The sequence below is a fragment of the Ursus arctos genome, unplaced genomic scaffold, assembly GCF_023065955.2.
Source record: "Ursus arctos isolate Adak ecotype North America unplaced genomic scaffold, UrsArc2.0 scaffold_1, whole genome shotgun sequence".
NCBI lineage: Eukaryota > Metazoa > Chordata > Mammalia > Carnivora > Ursidae > Ursus > Ursus arctos.
This window is the reverse complement of record NW_026622763.1, coordinates 89,752,445-89,772,267: the sequence shown is the minus strand read 5'-3', so window position 1 is coordinate 89,772,267 and position 19,823 is coordinate 89,752,445. Positions and strand designations below refer to the sequence as shown.

The 19,823-nt window shown below is 42.8% G+C and overlaps 1 long non-coding RNA gene across 5 annotated transcripts in view; it reads right to left on the bottom strand.

Moving 5' to 3' along the window:
- The window catches only part of LOC130542161 (uncharacterized), a 61,010-nt gene extending 42,405 nt beyond the window's left edge, over positions 1-18,605 (bottom strand). For all 5 annotated transcript variants that reach the window (XR_008956519.1, XR_008956520.1, XR_008956516.1 and 2 more), the window contains exon 1: positions 18,246-18,605. This is a non-coding gene — a long non-coding RNA (uncharacterized LOC130542161). The remainder of the gene's footprint in view (positions 1-18,245) is intronic.
- Between the last annotated feature and the right edge of the window lie 1,218 nt (positions 18,606-19,823).

The window sequence follows — 19,823 nt, the reverse complement described above, 5'->3', positions numbered from 1 at the left end:
CAGTGATGGTAAGCTTATATTGACAGACATGATCGTATCAGGGAAAGAAGGGACTGAATCACATTCAAGACAAGCACAGTTGTGAAATTTTGAAAGCAGCTAGATTCATGCATGAACAGTGGTAAGTGTGCAAAATAATTGATACTGGAGTCACCACTGTTCCCTTGTGCTTATACCCAGGTTATGAGACTACTTTGGCTTTTCTTAATGTGTTCTTCCCAATAAGTACCGTGCTTCTATTTCACATGGGAATTTCTCCGCATATTTTGTCCATGGTGGTATGGTGCAATTCGCTTTGGAATCTTTCAAAATCTTTCACTAAAGTATGAATAAGTGTGCGTGTGTGTGTGTGCATGCACACACACTCTGTGTTTGGTCAAAAGTGCTACTCACAGCTTAGTCATTGATGTTATTCATCAACTTTGGTTCTGAATGACTTTTCTCCCCTGAAGTCTCACCCAAAAGGTATGAAAACATTCCACTAGCAAAGAAATTCAAAGGAATTTGTTTGGATTTTGAGGGTCCTTTGCAAAATAAGAGTCCCTAGAGGTGTTTTAAGCCTTGCTGATGTTCTCTCGGGACAGTGCTCCAAGAGTTCTAAACCAGAACCCAGAGATGGGGGAAGTCCCAGTGATCTTGTAGTGTCACCTTTACCCTCATGGGAGGGTGTCACTTCCTCAAGGGCATGCCCCCTGTTCCCTCAATTGTGTCCTGACTTGCCCTGAGAAGAACCTTCCATGTTGATTCCACACTCCAGTCAGTGGGGATAAATTCCTCTTCGCTGCAAGATATGGAAAGGTTCCTCTTGACAGTGGTGCATCCCCCACACTAGGAAAGCATGCGGGCACACTAGGGATTGGCCTTCAACTTCTAAAGACCAAAGAAAGTGTGTATTTGTTTGGATTCCTTGTCCTGCTTTGGGTCTTAAGAGATGGGACTGTGTTGTATTGGGTTTTTTATTTTCTTGTTTCCAGCATTGTGTGGATGGCATTTAGAGTATCTCGGTGTGGGGTGATGGATGAGATAATTCGATTAGTGAAAAACTGTGGAAAGAAAAGCATTATGAGCTTAAATATTAATGTCTGTATTCTCTCATCCCTGATCCACTTCTCTCTCTGTTTCTCTCCATTCATTCGTTTCCCATTTAACATATATACATTCAGCAGAAATGTGCTAGGTCCCAGACTCTGTGTGAGGAGTACAAAGATGATTATGGACCCTCCCTGCCCTCAAGGGGTTCATGTTCTTGTCTCTCTTCTTGTCCTTCACTTTCATCTCCAGTTCTTAGTCTGTACATATCACCACAAGGTATGAGATATGAACATTTATTTAGGAAAGGGTTTCAGGAGAATTCAACTTTTTTCCCCCAAAGGATATTATCTTGAAGAAATCAAACTAGAATTATAACAGCAGGGGAAGTCAAATCAGGCAAAAAAAAAAAAAAAAAATCCGTGAATTTGTTAAGCATTGAAACTCCTTATGGAAGCAGAATCAACTTGCTCCCCAAGGGAGCTCCAGGATCTTCAGTGCCTCCCCTCCCCCCCCAACTCAACTGGACATGACTTCAAGAGATGCAGCAAATGAGCAGTTTAAGAAGCCACACGAGTTTTCCATTCGACAGTTTCCCAGGCTTTGCTCATCTTCTTTCCCACTCACTCATGACAGTTGCCCCTCCTCCTCCCAGAAGACAGAGAAAGTTCCAGGGCCCCCTCCCTACTCTCCACTTTGCCAGCCACCTGTGCGGCTGAGCTCCTCACACCCCTCAGCCAGCTGCTGCTGAGTGAAGTCACAAGGTATTTTGGTCCCGATGACAGAGGTGTGGATGGCAACTGCCACCCAACTCAGATGAGATCATGCATGTGAACTGTCTCTGCAAATGATAAAACCTTGATTAGACAAATGCAGGAGGTGGTTATTTTACGACTCTGAAGCTCACTGCCTTATACACACAGCAGACATGCCATAGGGAAAGGATCACCTCTCTTGTCCCCAGGGACAAGGGTCCATTTCCCTCCCCATTGACAGCATTCCCATTTCCTAGATCTGTATCTGTTAGAGAGAATTGAGTCCAAGAGCTCAGGATGCAAAGACAAGCGTGACTATTGATTCCCCCCCCCCCCCCCCCCCCGTCACAAAATGTAAAAGGTTTACCCCCTACTCCCACAGGGACATTAAGTGTCAATGAAAGCAGCAAGCCTGAAAATGAGTTCTCTCTGATGAGTGTGAGTTCTTATACTTTCAGAATGTCCACAGGTCACCTCACAGGTTGTGTCTACAATGACTACATGAAGGGAACACTTAAGGCATAAAACTGGGTAATTCAGAAAGAATGAGGAAGTAAAAAAGGCCTATTATTTGGTTTCTTTCATTCCCCAGAGGTCTGCTTGCCCTGGTCAGCATCAATATAGACTCTAAATAACAGTTCTTTGCCTCTAGTCTTTTTCCTGAGCTAATCATTCCTCCACTCTGTTAAACAAATGTTAAAAGCAAATCTCATCGTCCACTCCCCTACTTAAAACCGTTCACAGGTTCACTTTGCCTAAACCCAATTCCCATGCACTTAGTCAATGCACAGACCCTCTATCCTCTGCTCCTGCATTCCCCTCCTTACCCCTATCCATCTCAGCTCTCTTCTCCTGTCTTTCTTGGGCTATGTGTTCATTCTCATCTTTTGTGGTTCCTCCAACACAATCTCTGTGTGTTTGTCACCTACCCCTTCCAGGGAATGCCATGAACCCCCTCGTTTCTTCCCATAAAACTCTTATTCACTCTTCAAAACCCAACTGAGACATCACCTGTTCTTTAATTCCTCACCACATCTGATCTTTTCCACCTCTCTGTTTTCTCTGCTCCTTATAGTCACTCTACCGCTGGATTTTATATGTTTGATTAAAACATAATGGCTTAGTAATTAAGTCATGAACTCTGGAGTCAGGTGGCTTGGATTTGCAACTTGCTTTAGTTGTATAATTTGGGAGAGTTATCTAATTCTTTGCTCCTTACTTTATTCATCTGTAAAATGAGAGATTAAAAAAAATCATACCCATCCAGGGGTTATTGTCAGAATTAAATGAGTAAATGCTTGGAACACTATCTGGCATACAGTACGTGCTCAATAAATGTCAGCCCCTGTTACTGTAATCATTTCTCTGCCTGTCTGCCTCAGGACCAGACTGAGCTCCACTCAACCACAGGGACTGGGACATTGATTCTGCCCGTATTTCTGCCCAGAGCCTTAGAATAGGTATTTTTTTCCTTTTCAATTTAATTCTACAAGTTTTAGCCAACAACTTCAATTGCATAATTTTGGAACTTGGAACTCCATCTTATAAGTGCCTGAGGCCCTTACACCCTTTCAGATAAGAGGCAACCACCTCTTATCCAAATTTCCCATTTCAAACCAATAATCCAACTGCACTGACTTGTCTCCTCCCTTTGGCCCTTATATCTGTCCTCACCCACCCTTCCCCACCCCTCTTTATGCTGCCTGGCCTATCCTCATTGCCTACCTGGAGACTCTATTTAATTCTTACAGCAACAGGAAAATTAAGAGTGAGAAAGGGAGCCATTGGCAGGAAGGGACTACGAACAAGGTTTACCATGCAGTGACTGTGAAGCGTGGTTTGCCACAGAGAGGAGAGGTGGCTGTCCTCGCTCTGCTCTCACACACTCTCAGAGTGTGACAGACACGTTGCCCATATCTCAATCCCCCAGGGCACCTTTCAGAGTGTAGTGTCCCAGGCCACACCCCCCGCCCCCCAGCTCTAGTCAACCAGATGGAACCCTGTGGGTAGGGTCCAGGATTTTTTCAGGTTAAACACAACTCCCAGGGGATTCTGTGCACACTCACACTCAGAGCCACTGTCCTGGAGACACAATCTTAGATTCTGTTTCTGATGTGACCTTGAACTGTCTGGGGGCAATGGGGACGGCCTCTATTCTGACTAACATACCTCTTCTCTTCCTAAGACCTCCACCTCTGCTGCAGATGTTAAGCCTGATCCCAGAAAAACTGACTTAAGCTTCTTTCCCCAGAAAGAGGATCACAAATTACATCACGTCTACAACCTTTGATTAAACACACCTGCCCCATCTTTGCACTTTGTTCACCTGTCAGGGGCTTGTGAGATGCTAGGTGTTATGCATTTTAGATGTGAATGCAGACTTCACCCCTTGCCCCCAGGGAGCATGTGACTGGGTTGAGAGCAAGATCAATTGCAAGCATACAACAAGTACGGGGTGTATTTAGTTGGAGGACTCTAACCAGAAAAAGAAAATGGATGAAGCATTCTCAGTCCATGAGGCAGGCTCCAGTGGTTCCCTCCACCTTTCTCAGCTTTGTTGGGTTCCTTGTTGAGCTTTCCTTCCTATCCTAAGAGCTCCCACTGCAGAGATGAGTGAGGGAGGGAACAGCAGAGGATGTATCCTGTGACAGTTTGAATGAAAAGGGAAAGGCCTTGTTGCGGAAATAATAGGTTATGAAAACTCCATAAGCTAGAGTGCAATGTAGCTTCTTCTTTTGAATGAGACAGATTTTTATGAAGGCATGGCAAAACCTCGAAGACAGGTATAAGTGGGGGGAAAAATCCCCTACAGAGCAGCACATACAGTATGGGTATAATTATTTAAAAATACAAAAGCAAGCAGTGCACATGCAGGGAAGAGGAAAGGAAAAGCTAAAATGTCATTCTGTTGTCCCTCCTTCCTCTAAGTACGTCAGCCTACTCACTGATACCCTTCTCCCAGCACCCCTCCACCCACCCACCAAACAGCCACTTTTGTTCCTAGAAGACCTCGTTCAACACCCAACAGTTACTGAGCAGCTGTTTAAACAGCATATAATACACATTGTGTTAGGTGCTGTGGAGGAGAGTGGGATGAATGAAACCCAGCTCCATCCTTCACTGGAGAAGCTGACATTTATCTGCAGAGATGTTCCATCATTATGGCTGTTCAAATACTTCAGTATCAATGCAGCTGGTTTATCACTGATCCTTTGTCTCTGTCTCTCTCTCACCCTCTCACTTGAAGGCAGGGGGAGAGATCCAATGGTTTTCTCTCTTTTCATGGAATATAGAACACATGGATGAATCTCTGCTAACAGAACACAGCATGTATCTAGATTGAGATTATAGATAGAAATTTCTTTCATAAAATTTAGGTGTGTTAACATTTTGATTCCATTTCTTGTGCAGGGATGGTCAAATCTTTATAGAGCACGCTGAGTAGAAAATGGCCTCACTAATCAATTCTCTCCCTCCCACCCCAAATGGTTATGGAGGTACTTTTGAACAAAGGAAGGACACCTATAGGAGCTCCACTCTCTATTTACCGTGTTTGGAGACCTGCTATCTACATGGAAAGCTTGTTGAAAGTAAGCTTTGGTTTGTGTTCTGACACAGGCTCTACATTTTTGTGTTAAATGAATCATACCCAGAAGAGCCCATTTTGTTTCAGTGCAGAATTGAGGATATGGAAGGAACGGGACTTGAGCTTATGAGATAACTCACCAGATGATTATGACCTAGCCTGTCTGGTTCTGCTTCTGAATGCATGACTCTCCTTAAGGAATCTGATTTCCCTAAATGGGCTACTATTAGTTCCTTGGGAACTGGTGTAAGTAAAAATAGTAAATCATTCTGTAGGAATGTCTATCTCCTTCACAGGAAACTCCATGGCTCCCCACAGCCACACCCTCCACACCCCAAGACTTGGATCTGAACACAGAAACAATGGTCCACAGTGTACTTGTCAAACTCTGCTTATTCTATCTCAAACCACACCAGACCTGGGCCAGGTTGAGGACTTCCCTTACCACCTTCCTCTCACAGTCTTTCCTCCTACATCAGATGAAAACAGAAAACATTCCAACCCCTGCTTCAATAGTTTGGCCTCCTGTGAGAGACTGCTTCAACAGAAATGCCTACATTTCTGTTTCACAAAAAAAAAAAAAAAAAAAAAAAGAGCAGCTTTCTGGATATTGGACACCGGGTAAATGAATATTTGGAGAAAGACATCGTTTAGAGATGCATCCAAGTTACATTACTGACGGGAATTTTTAATATCAGTTGAAAGCATCGGCATTGTGACACTTCGCTGGCTTAGGAAGTAGGAACTCTGGAATAGGAGGTGGGTACTCACGTGGTGCCTGAAATATTAAGGCTTACGAACTGTGTTCTTGCTAAAACAAATGAAAGCAGGCATTATAGACCTGTGATCAAATCCCCTTTTCCAGTCGAGAACACAAATACTGCTTACAATTCCCCGAACCGAATTTGAAATCTCTTCTGCCTAACTCCAACCTATACAAGCACAGGGAATCCAACCAGCATAAGTATCAGTTAGTTTCCAGCTGGAGTAGAGATAAAAGCATGGAATTATAATTCTGTTCATTCAAAAGTGAGAGCAAAATCCAGGTGAGACCACTTACTGATGATTATGCTTATTTGCATGTATATGCACCTGGATGTATACAGGCACATAGATTTGGACTTTGGTGAAAGTAGACTTTCTACCGAAGTACAGGCCAAGGCAGTATATTCATCTCAACTGGGAAGCATAAGAGAAAGGCTGAATGTGAAGGAAGGGTATGAGGTTGTGGCGGAAGCACCTGCTCCCCCAATCTCAACATGTGCCAAATGGTACCAAAGGAAAACTAGGAAGCATCTTCAATTAGAATTGTCACACAGTTTCTCAGGTAGTCAATCAGTATGTGGCTTTGAATTTCCACCTGTTGAGATGGATCCAAACCACCACGAATTTCAAGAGTCCTAGAATAGGCCTATCAACCTAGAGTAGTTAGAAGGACCATCTTCAAAGATTTAAGGAATTAAAGCATTCTAAGAGTTATTACAAAGAATTTAGAGAAGTTACAGTTCTTGTAAATTTGCCCGTTTCTCCTCCTTACACCTGTGTGCCTCCCATAGTTCCTGTCTTCTGCCTACATCTTAGGTGATATCGTGTACCATCTTTCAGGGAACATTGTATCGTAACCCCTTATATGCCAAGGGGAAGAACAGAGAGATCTTCTTCTTGATTGTTCTCCACTGTGGTTGAGGTTAAAATATATTCAGCTCCATCTTCTGACCAGTATGTATTGCATTTTCAACCCAAGTACAATGGAGATTGTCGGAGTTGAGCAAAAGATAAAAAGGAGACTGTGAACTCTGGGAGGCAAACTGAGGGCTTCAGAGGGGAGGGGGTGGGGGAGTGGGATAGGCTGGTGATGGGTGGTAAGGAGGGCACGTATTGCATGGAGCACTGGGTGTTATACGCAACTAATGAATCATGGAACATTGCATCAAAAACTGGGGATGTACTGTATGGTGACTAACATAATATAATAAAAAAATATTATGTAAAAAAAAAGATAAAAAGGAGATCTTCACAAAGCCTAAACAATGAGTTAGCAAAGAGTAGAGGAAATAGTAGAACAGAAAAAGAGAAAGAAAAGAAGAAAAGCTTGTCACACTGCGGCTTGCTCATCATGTTGAACACAGCCAAATGAGAAGATGCTGGCAGGTGGACATGAGACTTCCCTACATGCTCTGGTGCCCTAGAGAGACTGCTGGTAGTTACAGTGGTAGCAGTTGTGTTCACTTTGGACAAATTATTCTGGGATTGCTGGTCAAGATGGAAGTGGAAAGATTTGCTTCTGTTTTGACCCAGTTTTTACAGCACAGATGCATCCTGGCCCATGTAGCCCGTACATCTCATTCAGTTCTACTGAGCGAATAGTGGAGAGGCCAGAACCATCTTTTTGGGAATTGAAAGCTTAATGCCATGGGCTTTCTCATCACAGCTGGAAGGTTGACCATAGAGATGAGGGAATATACCTTGTTTCCTAATTTGGTTGGTTAGGCCATAAACATTCAGAAAGGGTCAGATGAGGAATGTCTTCAGTTGATGCCAAGAAGTTAAGGGCAAAGACAAGTCCATTCAATTCTATGTGACCTTAAAAAGGAAAGCATCTCAAATAGGCAGATTATTAATGAGCAAAGATAGAATTCACCGGAAACACTCATACACATACACTACTCATAAATGTAGGTGAAGCCAGATAGTTCTTGCTGTTTATAGGCATTATGAAAAGAAGAATCAGGTTAAGGAGGGAAAATAGGAAAAAGAGGAAGAAGAGTCCAGTAGACTGGAATTCCAAATATCCCGCTTACTGTCCAGCAGGAGAGAGGGATAGAAAACTGAATCCTGAGGTAGAAGGAAACATTGACTTTGCCAGATCCAATGCAGTATTTCTCCCACCATTCTTAAGCCCTATAGCTGATAGTCATTTCTCATTAGCCAGTTTTCCTGCATTCCTTTGGCAGTTAGCTATCCATCAGAACCCCTGAATGGACAACTTTTGGTGGACTGGAAGCCATTCATACTTTGCCAGTTGGATAACGCCAGTTCATTCCTTTCTCATAAGGTTTTGAACACTTGGCCAATACTGCTTCCAGTGAATACCCACACCCTTGGTACGATTAATGAGAGCTTGCGATAGCCTCCCACCTTGAGTGAATAGAGGAAGGTGAATACCCAACCAGGAGAGGAAAAGGAGAGAAAACATGGGAATACAAGACGGACGGACGGAAGGAAGGAAGGAAGGAAGGAAGGAAGGAAGGAAGGAAGGAAAAGAAAGAAGAGAAGGAAAAGAAAGAAAAAGAAAGGAAAAGGAAAAGGAGGGTCCAAATCTCAGTAGTCAAGTAATACCATGCAGGAAGCAAAGGAATGAATCAGACAGAAAAATAAGTTGGGAGAATCCACCACATCTGGTAATAAGGCAGCAGTCCCCAAAGTAGTAAATCAATTTTACAACCACCTTGTAAATTCCAATTCCACTACCAATTCTATAGAATAGAAACCCTACAATTTTGTCTTGCCCACTTCCTAATGGGCAAAGACAAAACTAGAATTGGGATAATGCACAAAATTACCCCAATTTAGAAAAATCTGCAAGATCCCCATTTTCATTACTATCCACAAAGAGAAGAGTCAAAGAAAAATAATAACACTTTTGAGCCAAGGAATGCCAAGGATCGCCAGCAACCATCAGAAGCTAGGAAGAGGCAAGGAAGGATCCTCTCCTAGAGCTTGTAGAGAGAACATGGCCCTGCCAACACTTTGATTTTGAATTCAAGCCTTCAGAACCAGGAAGGAATACATTCTGTTGTTTTTCAACCACCCAGTTTGCAGCAAATTGTCACAGCAGTCCTCGGAAACTAATATAATGCCTCTCTCCCCTGCTCCCCATGGAAATCTTCTCTCGGAAAAGGCATTGATGGTGGCACACTCCCTTCTAGGGAAGCCTGTGGTGAACAAGATCAAGAAAGGACCAGCCATTAAGGCTGAAAAGAAAGCTCTTCTGGAATGCCTATTGTCAGCAAGGTATTCAGGTCACTCTGTGTTTTATGAACCCTGAAATCACTCCATAAAATCTGCACTGCTGATGGGCCAGTCCCTGCTCAGAAAATTAGGAAGGGAAGGGCAAGGATAGATATAAATAACTGTACCAAGAGTTTTTTATATGCCGGGCACCAGTCAACCTGCTCCACATGTAATATTCCACCCAGCCCCCAGCAGCTCTCTGAGGTAGGAGATGATTAGTATCTCTACTTTAAGGATGAAGAAGTTGTCTCAAAGGGGTTAAGTTAGCTTGCTCAAGGTCACACGGTTAATAAGTGGTAGAACCAGCATTTGACCCCAGACACTCCCTGATTGGCTGTTTAAAGTTTAGAGACGGGGCATTTGGAGGCCTCTCAATCCAATCTGGTGTCCAATTAGGAATAGCCTGTATTAGGTTCCCAGGAGATGGTGATCCAATAGCAGGGGCCTCGTTGCCTCACCTGACAGTCCTTCCATGGTAGAACAATCTGACCAGAGGTGTCAACTTAAATGCCTTTAGGAGCTAGGCAAGGAGTGTTAGTAGTAGGTAGGCAGGATGGTCATGGCCTGGGGAGAGCAGCCCATCTAGAGGTGTTCATCACCAAATACAAAAGTAAACACTGCAGAGAAACAAAGATTTCAGTCACTAAACTGGCCAGTGGACCTCTGGTCAGATTCAGTGCAACTGAAGAGTGCCCAGGACACGACCCAGAGCTGTGAGCAGGCCCTACTGCTGGACCCAGAGAGTGTGGCTCAGGCACTTGTGATGGCCTGCTCTCAAGGGCCAGCGAGGCCTCAGGAAAACAGAAAGAAAAGAAGGAATAAAGGAAGGAAGGGAACAAGGGAAATGGAAGAGATTAGCTGTGTCCCAATATCTGGTCATTCTGGGTAGTGCCTTAGAACGGTCTTTGGTCTTTAATGGGTTTCCCCTCCCTGTGATTTCTTGCTTATCCTCCCAGCGTTCAGGTATACAGCAAGTTTCATGCTTGCTGCTTTAGGAAAACCATTCTACAGGACTTCATGCTGTTGTTTCTGAAGCAAGACCTACTGAAGATACTAGCATGTGAGGAGGGAAGGAAGAGAGCCATAGAGAGAAATGTGGAGAAAGAAAGGGGTTAACTTGCCTGTAATGGGATTCTCCAGGGCAGAAGGGTAGGTTAGAGTGAGGTCTGGGGCAGCTCCTGGTGGTGCACAAAGGGGTAGAAGAATCTTAGAGGGACAGCCAAGGATTGCACCTGATGACATGTCTTCAGCCTGACATTTACAGCCTCTCCAGAAGTACCCTCCATGGCTTCAAGCACAGCATGAAAGTAGCAGAGAGGAGGACCCGAAGGCAGCACAAGGACACACCAGTAGACATCTCTGCCATGAGAGAGTGGACAGCCCAGCAAGGCCCATGGGTGCCTCTTCAAGCAGTTGGCTCTGTGTAAGATCCTGAAAACTCAGCTCTGTTCCTGAGTGGGGGTTGGGGGTGAAAAATAAGACTGAAGTCCTAATATCCCAGATTAGGAATTGAAGTTAATCTAATTCATGAAAAAATACAGATGCAGTATTTCTCCACACTTAAGCCCATGGGTTAAAGTTGGAACCAGCAATAGGTTTGCAGCCAATAAAAATCTTTCATTTGGGACCATGCTTGGTCACCAGGAGTATAGTTTGCTTGGCTGTCTCAGAAAGACCATGCTACACTATAGACAGAGGGTATCAAACACCACAGAGACTATCCAGCACCATCACTTCTCTATCCCCTTGCAACCTATGAACACCAATCAGGTCACCGATGCCCTGTCATTCCCCAGCTGGCCCTCAGGATCATGCACACTGCCGAACCTTCTCTTCTAGGATCAAGCCCAGGGCTCTCTTTCAAGCAAAAACATTTTACTACATGAGATCAGCAAAAGAAACTTCATCTTGCCTCATTTGGAAACTCTTTATCGGGGTGAGGAGATCCCTTCTAATCAGGGATCACAGTTAGAAAACTAGGAAGATATCAGGAGGGATAAAAGATAGACATGAGCCCCATGCCCTTACTTGGTGCATGTTGGACATGTTGCATGAATACCAAGTTTCCTTGCTGAGTACCCAGGTCTGAGATGAACATTAAGGAGTCACAGATTCGTGCGCTGACCCTTGCTTTTAGCTAAACAAAGAAATCTAGAGCCTCTGCTGTCCTCCAGGAAGGGGAAGAGTGAATTTTGAGTACTCAGTAGCTACATCTAATTTATTGTTTTGTAAATTCATTTACTTTCCTGGAATCATAATCGTGCCATTAACTATACAGAAAAAATTAAACTAGGAGCTTACTTTTATGGAGGGAAGGGTGACAGCAATAAAATTCCTGTATAGGAAACTGAAATTTGTCAGGGTCACAGAAAGAACACCCTATAGGGAGGGTCTTTTGAATATCTGACCCACTCTATTTTCACCAGAAACCTCCTTGCCTGGTACTCCCAGTAGATCCACCCTGAGCCCTGCAGAAATTTAAGGGGAAAAAAGCAAGTTTATCCCAAATTCCCTTTATGGGTGGTGCTTAGGGAGTGGATGGGTGATTTCGCAGATGGAGAAGCCCCACAGCTTCATTCGTCATCAGGGGATATAGTATACAGACAAGAGGCTTATTAAATTATCCAACAAAATTGTCCAAATTTGGACAATTTCTTTGTTCTCCAAATCTCAATTTCTCTTTCACTCAAGTTTTACTGCTATTATTATAGCAAGTATTATTGCTGTTATTTTTTCCTTAAACCTTTGAAATTCAGCAGTAAGCTAGGTCTAAATGAGAGCAAAGTAGACCATCACCACATGGTCTCTGGGGGAGTGGAAGGAATGTTGGGGTTAAGCTCTGGATTCTGGAGTCCATTCTGTCACTAAGCTAATCTCTGTATCAATAAAACGAAAGGTCCCAACTCAGGTGATTCTTGTGTTTCCATCCACCTATGTGTTCTGTGATGCCACAGTTGTACCACAATCATACTTTTAGTGTGACCAAAGCTGGTCTCTTGGCTTAGGGAGTCCCATGCCCTCCCCAAAGTCCTGCCCAGACCAAGAGAAACAATGGAACCCAACAGAAAGGGCACACAGACAAGCAGCAGTCCAGTTAGACATACCCAGAACAACACTTTTTACACAGGACATGGCCAATAACATTTGCAGACTTGAGTTTTCTAGACCCATACTTCCTTTGAGAAGGGTTTAATTTTCCTAGTGGGGTGAAGGAACAATCCTTAATTCCCAGAGCAAACCCATCATGAAACATGATCTGGGCCCTGCAGCAAGCCGTCATAAGGCCCAAACCCCAAAAGAAGCCTAGCAATGAAAATGAGAGGAAATTATATGAACAAAAAATATATATTTCTTGCTACTATTTAAGTCTGTCATAAAGATTCAGTTGATTGTTGTAACTTATCATATGCACTCAAGAGAGCAAATACCACAAGAACCAAAATCCATGATTTCTCTCAACCACCCAGCGCCAGCTGTAAACCAAGACACCCTGGTTCAGCAATACTGCTCCTCATCGTGGGCAGCTATTCCCAGGTTGTATTTGGGTTTGGACCAAAAGTCTGAGTATGGTCATTGTGCAGCTGAGGGTTTGTTTGGCTCCCATTCAGATTCAACACCATGGACTCTTCCCAAAATATGCACGTTATTGTGATGGAACTTAGCAAATACAATTTTCGGTTTTCTGTTGTAGTGTGAAAGATGCTGATTTAGACCATGACTCTACAAAGTCAGGGGTTGTATGTTAGATATTCTTTACTTCCAAGAAGTAGCCAAGTGGTTACCACGTGATAAGTGCTCAGTAGCTTGTGAAGTGAACTTAGGAGTATTGTTGGTATTGTATGTTGTCCTCTCCCAGCCTGACCCACATACACACACACAGTCCCTTATTTAGCTGGGGCCTGGCTCTGATATGCTTTCCAAGCAAAAGGCAAATGGCGGCCTCATGCATGTATACACATGGAGGCTACTGTAGTGCAATGCCCTGCCCACCACCCTCCCCAGTAATGGAGCTCTATCATTTGATGAAGAGAGAAAGGGCTTTTTAAAAACTCATCTCACTTTCCTCTTTGTGTCTCTCCTTGGTAAGACCTGGACTCTGGAAATCTCAATAGGGAGGAATCCTTAGCCCTAAGAGCTTAAATAAAGCCTTGAAGAAAGGGACAAGACATGGCAGCTTAAAACCTATGGTGGAACTTGTCCTAAAGGAGAAGGATCAAAGAGAAGAAAGAAATCAAGGTCTCTGTACTGCTCAGCCCAGCTCACATGGTTTGGGACAGAATACTGGTCATATGGGGAAGCATTTTGCTGGAAGGTTTCCTATGTAGCTCTTCTCAGGAGCCAAACCTAATAGGAGATCATTGGATAAAGTACCAGGTGCCAGATAGTGGAGAGAAAAGTTCTACCAGCATGTATGAACCTCAAGCAGGGCTTCCCAGCACCATGAAGGAAATAATTCTGTGATTCTTACCAAAACGTTGGAATCTAAGAGGACTACACAATGATGGACAAACTTTTAGAATAAGTTGACCCCATGTTCCAGTTTGCCTGGGACAGTTCCAATTAATGCTAACTGGTCTAGTGTCTTATCCTGCTTAGCAGGACTTTTCCTCTTCTGACAAAATATCATCATTAATAGTTGCATTAGAGTCAGCTATAAGGGGTTAGATTCAATTCCACTTTGGACTTCCACCTTCCATCATGGTCACGCACAGCCATTTGAACACATTCCAGTACATGATTACATTTGAAAATGACCAATAATAATCCATCTCTATTTTTCTGGCTTTTCCCATGTAACATAACAGACATCTTTCTCTTATTGAGACCATGTGGGGTGCTCTCTGATAAAATAAAATGCTTGGACATGAGCAGCTTGGGGCAGTGAACTTCCTCAGTTGTCAGGTAGTCATGGCAGGAGGATTCAGTGGTGGTACCCGTGTCAGATGCCTGGAGTGCTGGTCAGTTTCTGTAGGCTGTGTCATGCGCTCACAGTGTGAGCAGAAGCTCACAGGCCACTGCTTGGTGAGGGTCAGTAGGAAGTGCGTAAATTTGTAGTTTAATGTAAACATGAGACAGCTGGAGAAAATAGAACCTGAGCAGTCCTGCTGGGAAGCATATAGAGTACTGAGTATTCTTGCCACAATAGTTTCTTTCATTTATTATATGATATACACCTATTACTATTTTTTTTATTTTGAAATAATGTTCATGCTTTTCATTTTACAAGAACCTTTTGGAAACAATAAAGTAAAAAATAAGAGTGTAAGTTTAATGAAAAAAGGTATTGAATTTCTATTTTTCAAGAAAGTTGAAAGGGAACATGAAACTTGCACAAAGTGTCAGTCAACATTAGCCATCCATCATGGCGGCTGTAATCATACCACTACCCAATTGGAAACTAGAGAACACAAATCTGTTGAGGAATCATTGGCATCACTCTCAAAAGTTGGTTATTTTTAAGAAGAACATGCCTGAAGACAGCAATTTAATGTGCACAGTTGCAATGTGTTTATATATCGTGCAGTGTAACATGACTTTTTATTCAGATCAAATGACTCTCCTAAATTCATTTTACTCATTCTTGATTCCGGTTTGTTTTGTGCATCCGTGAAAAAAAAAAAAAAAGAAGGTAAGCTGTTATGTGTGCATTTTATTGACGGAAGAAGAGGCCAAAAATTTGGCCCAGAGGAAGAGCAAAAAATTTTATAGGCACATGGTTAAAGAGGCCAGTTTTATATAAATGTCGTGAATACTTCAAACTGAAAATCAGCTAATTCCAATTACTGGGGTTTTTTTTGTTTTTGTTTTTGTTTTTTGCATATAATTCACAGAATCAAACTAAAGCATTTTAAAGTTCATTCTGTTGAAAGTGAAACACCTGACCTGATGTAAATGCTGTTGTAAACTCAGAGAGTACAATGTTGAAGATACAATTAGTGTTTGAATACAAACTGTCTGTGGAAAATGTCATAGTGAAAACTGTCATTACTCAAGTCACTGGGGTAGAAATATATTTAAATTGGTTGTCATGCACAGATAATTTATAATTTTGTTCAAACTTCAAAGTTCAACATTAAACAGTAGTGCAGGCTGGAATATCTTGTAGCGCCAGAACGTACGAACGTGCTAAAAAGCACATTAATGAAGGTGAAACATAAGAGCCAGAAAGAACTGGTAATGTCCAGGGCACCTGGGTGGCTCAGTTGGTGAAGCATCTGCCTTCGGCTCAGGTCATGATGCTGGAGTCCCAGGATCGAATCCCACATCAGGTTCCCTGCTCAGCGGGGAGTCTGCTTCTCCCTCTGACTCTCCCCCATTTCATGCACTCTCTCCCTCTCTCAAATAAGTAAAATCTTTAGAAAAAAGAAAGAACTGGTAATGTCCAAAGGTGGAAGAATTTGAGCAACAAATATATAACACAGTATTCGACTATAATCCAAAGTATAAGAAGAAATCCATGAGTCCAAACCAATATAAATAAATAGATGGATAAATAAATAAGTGGGAGAAAGGAGACACATATTTTTTACATAAATAATTTATTTAGACACTCCCTCCTATATTAGGAGTTTAATGCCCTACTCTTGCCCTTGAGTATGGGCTGCATTTAGTGACTGACTTCCAAAGAACAAGGTGACTTTGCAGTAGAGAACCCTGGCAAACACTACATTAGTCAGGTGATCAAGGTTAGCACTCCCAGCGATAAGTCATGCTACTAGCATGTGCCCCAGATGTGATGCAATGAGAAGGGCACTTCACCTCTGTGGTCTTCTTCCCCCAAAACCATAATTCCAGTCTAACCATGAGAAATACATCGGACAAACTCAGATTCAGGGACACTCTGCCAAATGCCTGGGCAGGCTTCCCCCAAACTCTCAAGGTCATGAAAAACAAGGAAAGGCTGAGAAATGATAGACCAGAGAAGACTAAGGAGATATGATGATCAAATGTAATGTGGTATCCTGGATGGAATCCTGGCATAGAAGGACGTTAGGAGAAAAACTAGTAAAATCTGAATAAGGTGGGTAGTTCAGTTAATAGTGGTGGTGGTTTCTCATGACGCAAACGCACCATAGTCATGTAAAATACGAACAGTGCAGTGGGGTCTACTGAGGAAGAGGTATGGCGAAATTCTCTGTACTATCTTTGCAACTTCTCTACAAATCCGAAATCTTTCTAAAATAGAAAAGTTATTAAACGTAGTAGCTGTCGTGGAAAATTTTTAGAAACGTTTTATTATACACGCAGAAAAATTCCACCACAAGTTTTTGTGACAAAGCACATATTTAATCCAAAACAATAATTTAGCATGGCAAAACACACGTTTGCTCTTTTTTCCTCCTCTTGAGTAAAATTTTTTAACTATTTGATTCATTAAAGAATTAGTAAGTCAACCTTAGGGCTTTGGATTAAGGGGATTTAACTTTTTTTTTGTAAGCATGTTCTCTACATTTTGTATGTATTTGACTCAAAACATTGGAAATCTTTCATTAAAGTATTCAATGAATGGAAAGCCGAAAACATCAGCATTTGGAGTTTTTACTGAATTTTAGTTGTTGGCAACAAAGATTACAAACAGGGAGTCAGTGAAATATATCCTCTTAAAATAAAGGAGGGGGTACTAAACACATTTTGGGAGGTGGTTGGGGAGAAAGAGAGAGAGAGGAGAGATTTTCCATGAAATGAAATACTTAGGACATACGTATACAAAAAAATACATCTTTCAAATTCATATTTAGCTAGAATTCTTGTTTTTATCTGCCTAATCTGGCAGCCCTAATTGTGGAGAGAAGGCTGGCTTCCAACCCAGCCTCATTTTCAACAAACTTCTGTTAGCCTGGCTCTGTGTTAGGTACTGGGGATAAAAATATTAAAAGATATGAATTTATTGTTGAGAGATCCTAGTCCCTAATAATTTACTGTGTGGTTTTGGAGAAGTTACTTAACGTCTCTGAAATCTGTCTTCATCTGTAACATGGGTATAATTGCAGTCTTAGGCTAATTTGTGCACAAATGGAGCTCTGAGTATGAAGGAATTTTGGGAAAGTCTGTTATTAGACAAACCTGTTTTAATTGCTCCACCAAGTATTTTTGGCAAACCTGAAACTAGGGCAGACTTGTGGGCCAAGTCCCCTACGTATGCCTTGAAGGATCCAATATTTTTGCCAGATTGCCCTGTTTTCAGGAGTCGGTCTCCTCCCCATCTTGTTAAGACTATTCCCCTAATCTGAACCCCATCCCTAGAAAGAGGCAGAAGGGGTTCACAGCCAACAACAACAGCAGCAGCAGAGGAAACAGTTGGACCCAGAGACAAGGAAACTTCTCCTTATGTCACCACGGATCTCTGATGGGGAGAAGGATGGGAAACAAGAGGGATAGCATGACTAAGCTCGGGAGCCCCCAAAATGTAAGTTGCACACAGCTCAGGAGGCCACTGACCTCTTGAGTGAGTATGCCAAGGCTGAAATGCCCCCTCAAAGTCACTGCCACCAGGCTTCAGATGGGGAAGCACTGTGGGACCGTTGGACCCATTCTCCAACATCCTGAGGGAGGGAGAGATGCATGTCTGCCCACCACGCCTCCACCTCCTCTACGTCCACCATGAAACTGATGAAAATCTGACTTCTACATGACATAAGTTAGAAGCTGGGAACATTCTACTAGCAAAGACACCACAGTCCAGTTGGGGAGACAGAGCCCATGCCACGCTGCCTTGTATTGTCTTTTGATGATTTTTATGTTATCAGTGCCAAGCAGTAAGTCAATCACTGTCTGACTTAGAACCCTAAGAGGGTTAATATAGTAGAAACATTTTTTTTTCTTATGACAAAATGCTAGAAATAGTAAAGGATGCTGCTTACCTTGTTTTTCTTGTTCTGGGTAGCAAATTGTTATTTACTAGATTCCTAGATTGAATAAAGCTGGAGAGGTTCTCTTCTTCAAAAGTTATTAAAATTGACAAAAGTATCCATCAAGTATGTATTGCGGACATGGAATGAAAACCATTAACAATTTTTTCAGCACAAAATCTACAAAGATAAACTTCCAGTCACTGGAGATCTGGTAGTCACTCTCCAGTAATGCCTTACTCCAGATCTGGTCAGGGTAGCCAAGAGAAGTCACTCCAGTCAGAAGGGATTTCTGTGCTTCCAGATTCTACTATAGTGACTCTCTGTCACAATCACATCCTGTCTGCCCCTTGCTTGTTCTCTATGACTTGCCTCTCTTCCCTGGCAGTCCTTAACCGCTCAGTTCTTGCTAATGTGATTGCTCAACACGCATGAGACTACCATGATTTTTTTTCTATTGACTTCTAATAAGGTTTTCTTTTCTGATATGCTTGCCAAAAATACTCCATTAATTTGGGACTGGCTTTTGTCCATTGCTGGGGCCTCCCATGCTCCCAAGCTGAGGTCTCTGCCCTACATTCGTGCTCTGCAGTGAGAAGCAGAAGGGAGGCAGGTGGTATGTCTCTATCTACCACCATCCCCTTGCCGTCTCCCACCTATATAACTGCAATTAGCTCTCTTTCTCTCCCTCCTTTTATAATGTCAAAGAAAACAACTGGATTGATTTTCACCAAATGCAGGGTGCACATTTGGGATATCTGTTCTAATACAAGCTATGGCAGCAAACATGAAATTTGCTTTGGAAGGCCCTGGGGGAACCTGAAGATATTGGGCAGTCATGGGCACTCAGAGCATGTTGCAAGGGCTGCAGATCAATAGAGGGATTAATAGGATATGTACAGAGAAAACAATGTGCTCAAAGGCGAGTCCCCAAATAGAAAGTCACAGCACAGATGTTGACTTACCCATCAGAACGACTTCTCACAGCCCTGGGAGGCATGTGTGTGCACGTGCATACAGCATGCACCAGGCATAGTATAAAGTACGTTCTATGAATTATAGTCAATGATACCTAAGAGTTATATTATTATGAGGCCTCTTCTACAGATGGGGAAAAGGTCCAGAGAAGGTAATATCTGTGTGACCTTATAGCAAATAACTCAAGTGGAAAGCTAAAACTTGAAATGCTGCCTCCTTTAAGACTCACTTTTTGAAGGCTGTACTGAAAAACTAACAAGGAGGCCACAGGATGCTCTCCTCTGCGAGCCCACTGAATTCTGCGCTGAATTCAGCGCTAACCAGCCCCCCGCTGCTATCTGTGTGAGCATTCCACGCACACTCACTCCCTTTTATCCGTGCTGGCTCCTCGGCCGGGAATACTGGGCAGACCCTGGGGCAGAAGCTGCTCTATCAGCTCTCATCTGACCTGTAGGGAGAAACATTCCAAATATAAGGGAGCGATTTAGCAGGATGGAAGGAGGAGCTATCCTCCCTGGAGTTTTGAATGACATCAGAATAGGTAAGCAGGGGAATCATATCATTTACTTTCCAGGGGAACTTTAAAAATAGCAGCAGCTCCTTTCTGTTGGA